A 5,841-nucleotide genomic window follows, 5' to 3' on the forward strand; every position below is an offset into this window, starting at 1 on the left:
AGAACAGTTTAAATTCCGACCATAAAGCAGTGAATATTTGCAATTGTTCATGACTAAGGTATAGATTTTCTATATAAAAAACCTGCCAAATCAATTCAGACAAAGAAATGACTGAYTTGAGAGCTCCTGCCTTCTAGCCCCATTCTTAGTTTACTACTCTAGACCCAGTCAAATGCAAGTAACCTGCTATAGAAGTAACACCAGGTGTAAAGGATTCTCAGGGCAAATTCCCTGCATGCTCTCCCAGATCTGCAGCAAGGGGAAATACATRGGGGAACATTTTCATTAGCTCATTTGCTGTTGCCCTCTGCTGCAACCAAACATCCAGTGCTCTTCCCAACGCTGGCATTTCGAAAGGACACAGTTTGTTCAGGATCAAAATACATGACAGTTGTTGCCCTTTCTATTTAGGCCTTAAGCCTTGAGTCAACAGCAGAATCCCGGACATGGGAAAACACAATGCCGACAAGTAAGTAATTCAATTAAATGGGCTGACATTGTCTCAGCAGCAGTCCTTTCCTCAGATCCATCTCTTTCAGAACTCTCTCTTTGAATATTATGGCCGGCTTGAGACACTCGAGCTCATGAATGGATTAAAGAGGGCTTCATTTGTTTTATTTATTATTTTTACTGCTTTGCTTGGCTTTTTACAAACAGGGGAGGCACAGTCCTCATTTAGAATTCATTATAACACGCAGTCTTTCCTCCTCCCCTGCCTGGATGAGAAGGGGGAAAAAACAGCCACAACAACCACAGGAAGACTGCAACTGGTTCAAAAGCACAGAAACTCTTGTCATCAACATTTAGAGATTTAAAAAAAGCAAGTTTAGAGCACAATTGTTTCAAAACCTGTGTAATTTACTCATTTGCTTCAACAGTAAGTTGTGGGATTTCAAAAGAAAGAGAAAGTAGCTTATCCAATGAATGTTCAAAATGACGGTATTATTGCTTATTTTATATTTATTTCTTATGTTATCACATRTCATTATTGCCTATTTTTCCTCTTAGTTTGCTTTCTGATTAAATTCAATCTCTGTTTGTAAAAAGTGRTACCTTGTACTCCTCCAAATTTGATCTCTATGTTATCATTTCTCACTGTGATAGCTGTATATCCCTTGAAATGCATCAATGATGCATCATATCAACAAGGACTCAAGCTTCCATTTATCTTCAAATATTTCACAATCCACTGCAGTGTATTCTCAGTTGCAATATTTGCTTTCAAGTTTGGCCACCATGTGTGTAGCATTAATTTCTCTGTTCACATGTAATTCATTCAGGGACTTACACCAGCTGAGAACCACATATGGAGGCCCAGATTTACAGAGCTTTTATTTTGTGCCATGGAAGCCTACAAGAAACAATTTTCTATTTGAATATTGAGTGTTTACAGAGGTCTTGTTCACTAGAGACAGCGGATTATGAAATCATATTCTGCAGGAATTATATCCAAAAAAAAAAGACTGTAACATTTATTAACTCTGCTGTGCTCTAACGTTCTCTGGGTTCTTAAAGGCCAATTGAACATTCCTTTTTCTCAGAGTTTGTTATTGTTATGATTTGCAAATTTTAAAAATGTATTGATCTAGCTTGGGCCAGTTTCTGCCTGGCTTGCCACTATGACAAGTCTGAGTAACTAAGACATGATAGCAGAGAGGGGATCGTGGCTGTGAAGTGGATCTCAGAAGGGCCTGCCCATGCTCTAAAGCCTCGCACGTTTTGCTGCTACTGTTACTGGGGTTGAAAAGAAGCATAGGGATTTTGCTTGATGAGAAGCAGTCAAGAAATTATCTTTATTCACACCTTGCAACTGCCTAGGCTGGGTACCTGTACGAGGCAACTGATGTTTGGGATTAAGGATGCACTCCTATTTTATCACAATTGTGACTGCTCCAAATGCAGATCTCCAAGATCCTTTCATGACATTCATTCAGGCATTCATTCTTGCTTTGAGAACATAATGGCATAAATTGAGTGACTAATGTCCCACATAATTAATCTTGCAATTCCTTATTTATCAAGATTTATAGGGAAGGGAGCATTTTCATGCAAAGTAAGAATTTAGAAAAAGCAATTAAAACTTGTAATGCTGACAATGATCCTCAATGAGAGACTTCAGGGTTAAATCCCCCTCTGCTGGAGATGCTCATGAGACACCACATGCTTGTGGCTGGTGGGAAGGGGGACCTGGGTGGAAGTTGAGCATCACAGGGCTCCTGGGGGGTTCTCACCCCTTCCTCCAAGATCTTCTGGTTCAGACCATTGCCAGAGATCAGCAGCAGGACTCCAAGGGCACTGGGTCTAATCCAGGACAGCAGCTGAAAGCCTTCCTGACTAAGGACAGAAAGTGCAAATTGACATTAATTAGGGCTCATCCATGTGGCCACTGATGTATCAGTTTAAATCAAATAATTAGAAACTGTCAATTTCTTCTTCCACCCAAAACCCAAATCCTGTAAACACAAGGACCATAACAACTCCCTGAAGCAGCCTTTAGCACACATATATTGAAAACATACTAAACTATAAATACTGTATACCATATGGCATCTAGATTATCTAATTTCACTCCATAACTGGTGATAAAATGACCAATCAACTGACACGTAGAATTAAATGCCAAGCCAACTATTCAGCTAGCTTTAAGACAGCTCTGARGTTTGAATGCTTCCCGTTGCATCCCTGAAAATAAGGACACATGTGTTTCACTGACACTAGGTGTGTGGACACAGTGGGAATCTGTGCAAGACCAGTTCTGCCAAACCAATTTGTACTCATTCCTCAGCCTGTATGGCCTCTGCCTATCCAAAATAAAAAACATGTAAATTTAAAGGTGAGCAAACAAGATTAGRAGAACACCTAGATTTACCAAAGGAGAAATTGGGCATTCTACATTTTTTTCCTCAAATTTTTCCAGAATTCCTAGAAGTGGTTCATCATGAAGGCTACTAAGCAATATTGCAGTACAAATAACTGAAGGGCTTCACTGTGCATTTGTTCCTACCACATCTTCATCCTTTCTTTTTCTTRTGACTAAAATCAATTAATTTAGTCTCTGCACAGACCACAGCTCTAGTGCTCCGCTTTTTTTTAATCCTTGGGAGCTCCTACTCCTACTCATCTCTAGTGTGAGAGATCAGCCCTCAGAAATCGGTTGTTGCTTTACCTTTGAAGATTAAGGTCAAAGATACTGTTATATTCCTGAGTTGAAGAAAAGAGGTTTGTCATTTACTCAGTTCATGATAGCACAGAAAGGAAACACTGTAGACTTACTGAAGGCCATTGCTAACAGAAATCTCAACACAATCTGCAAAGGACCCTGAATATTCATGCTTGGACAGACATAGTTAATATAACCTGCTTAAGGAGCCCATAAATTGAAGGAAACCCAGAGTAATGTAAAAGATTAAAAACATACATTTTTAACGCTGATTATAAAGCATGTATCAGCTTATTTCAAAGTTAAATGCCTAGGTCCTCAGCTCTGATTTTATGGGGGCATAGTCCCAGAAGCAGTGAGATCTGTCAGTTTACAGATCCATTTCCAGGAGAGTGCTGGAAAATGGCTTTGTTGGCTCATTTAAAATTAGCTTGGGTACAGCAGTTACGAATATACTGTGCAGAAAATTGTGCACTGAATGATAAACAAATAGGTTGCTATGATTTGATGCTATTTTAATAGCTAGTGATTAACCAAATGAATGCCATTTGGTCTAGCCTGATTTGCCAAATGGTTCCTCTCTCCTACCATACAAGCCATTGTAAAGTAGTGCCCCATTAAACTATGCACTTTTAGCCACATTCAACTCCAATAAAATCATTTTTAAACAAAAAGCCATGCATTATAGGGTATATACTCACAACAATCCCAGCATAACTCTCCTTGCAGCCAGGTGAGAGAAGCACATTTTTCTTGAAAGTCACACTGAAGGTCTGTCTCTAACAAAGAGGTCCTTCTGGTCTTCTCCCAAAGCATTCACATATTCCACATGGACACTTGGCTTAAGATGCTCCATCCACCACACATTCCTGAGAGAACAAAGACTAAAATTACTCTAGTCTGAACAAATCTGCTTTCTAGTATCAGTTATTAGGAGCTGGCCATCTGATAAAGCCAAGAGACTGCCATACACAGATAACCTCTTGATTTTATATGCAGTGATGAGCAACTTGAGAACTGCTCTGTGCTTAGAGATGTTTGTTACTTAGGCCATTGAATCTGGAAGCCTGCAAAGGGCAATGTACCTCTGGTATTAAACCAGGAGCAGAAGAGGAAACAAATTCCTTCCTGATTTCTTCTTCAGTTCAAAAGGGATTTGTTCGGTGTTTAACATCAGTCTAACCAGACATCTTTCCCCAGATACACCTAAGTTAGCTGCAGAGCCCGAGGTTCCCTGCTCAGAAGTGCATGGAGGTGAAGAGACACTGTGGCACTGTTTCCAGCGTGCTTGCGCAGCAGCAGAGGCAGGAGCATGATGGAAAAGCATGACAAGCCCCCAACAGCCAGATCCTAAAGCTCCCAGTGCTGCCATTTAAAATGTAGCCTGGGAATCTTCTGGGGTTTTTTTTTTTTTTTTTAATTAGAAATCTTCCTTTTCCTCTGTCTCTCCATAGGGGTTATTTTTATGAAAGGATGCTCAAACTGGCAGCTCGGCACCAACAGAAGTATGTCTCGGGTGTGCAGGCCAAGAGCCTTTTCTGTCCCCTCGGGATGCTTTCATTAGCACCACTGCACTGGCTTGTATCTCTGCCCAGTTCTAGCTGATGCCAGAGGTCAATTTTACTCCTGACAGCATCACTAGCTTGTACTCAGAATAGTTCTTGGTATTCACAATGTTAGTATAGCTTTTCTAGGGGTCTGATATGCAGACAAACTCTTCACTACTTCACTGAAGAACCATGTTCACTCACAGCTTTACCTAGACTACCTCTAATTCCCACCTGGAGAGAAGCTGCTCTTGGAAGATCTCCTGARATTGCCGAGTTGTCAGTGTACAGCCGTAGGATCACACCTTAATGGTGCTGTTCTTAAATGTCATGGCCAGTGCAAAGTGGGACATGCTTGGTAGGGAAAGCAATGGGGAAGAGCAGAGGAAGACAGGAGGAAGAATGAAGCAGCACTCCATAGAGAAAAGCTGTGTGTGATGACAGCCTGAGATTTGAACTTGGAAGGTAGCAAAAAGGTGGAGTGGAATATGAAGTAAAGGCTGGAGAAAGATGAGGAAAATAAGAGAGAGAAGAAATATATATAAACAAGTGCATGAGCAGCTTAAAAGCACTACCAACAAGCAGCTTTGATCCAACARAATGTCAAGAACCTGCTAAAAGGGGAGCAATATTTCCTCACTAACTAATAATACCAACCAGGGTTGAATCTCAGGAATTCATAGCTAGTGAGGAATTTTTTAGCTAGTGAGGAATTTATTTTACAACAAAGCAAAATAAAAAACAAAACAAGCCTGACCAAGAACCCCATTTCCTGTGATTGGCAGTGCAAAAATTTAGTATTCTGAGTTCTTTTCTGAATGGTATCCTGAAGGTCTTTGTATCTTTGCTCCAGCTCTAGGAGCAGTGTTCTTTTCACTTTGCTATTTAACTAGTATTCTTTTCTCTGTATGAGGCCTGAACTAAAAGCATAAAGCAACAATATTAACTCATAGTGCAAGAATACACACTTCCTTGAAAACAGTGAAAAAATAAAAAGAAAAGAAAAAAAAATTGAAGGAGTTTCTTACTTAGTAATTAATGGTCCTCACCTGAAAGTTCTCCAAGACCTTTACAAACCACTTAGACCTAATACATAATACTTCAGCACGCATATTGCTCTGTGCAGACCTTTGG

At 40.1% G+C, this 5,841-nt stretch overlaps 1 long non-coding RNA gene across 1 annotated transcript in view; it reads right to left on the reverse strand.

The window, feature by feature from the left end:
* Positions 1–5,841, reverse strand: part of LOC112948487 — a 6,155-nt gene extending 314 nt beyond the window's left edge. The window contains exons 1-3 of the long non-coding RNA XR_003249638.1: positions 5,757–5,841; positions 3,862–4,029; positions 2,232–2,334 (exon numbers count right to left, since the gene is read on the reverse strand). This is a non-coding gene — a long non-coding RNA (uncharacterized LOC112948487). The remainder of the gene's footprint in view (positions 1–2,231; positions 2,335–3,861; positions 4,030–5,756) is intronic.

This window comes from Nothoprocta perdicaria, unplaced genomic scaffold, assembly GCF_003342845.1.
Source record: "Nothoprocta perdicaria isolate Ctin4 unplaced genomic scaffold, notPer1 scaffold_262, whole genome shotgun sequence".
NCBI lineage: Eukaryota > Metazoa > Chordata > Aves > Tinamiformes > Tinamidae > Nothoprocta > Nothoprocta perdicaria.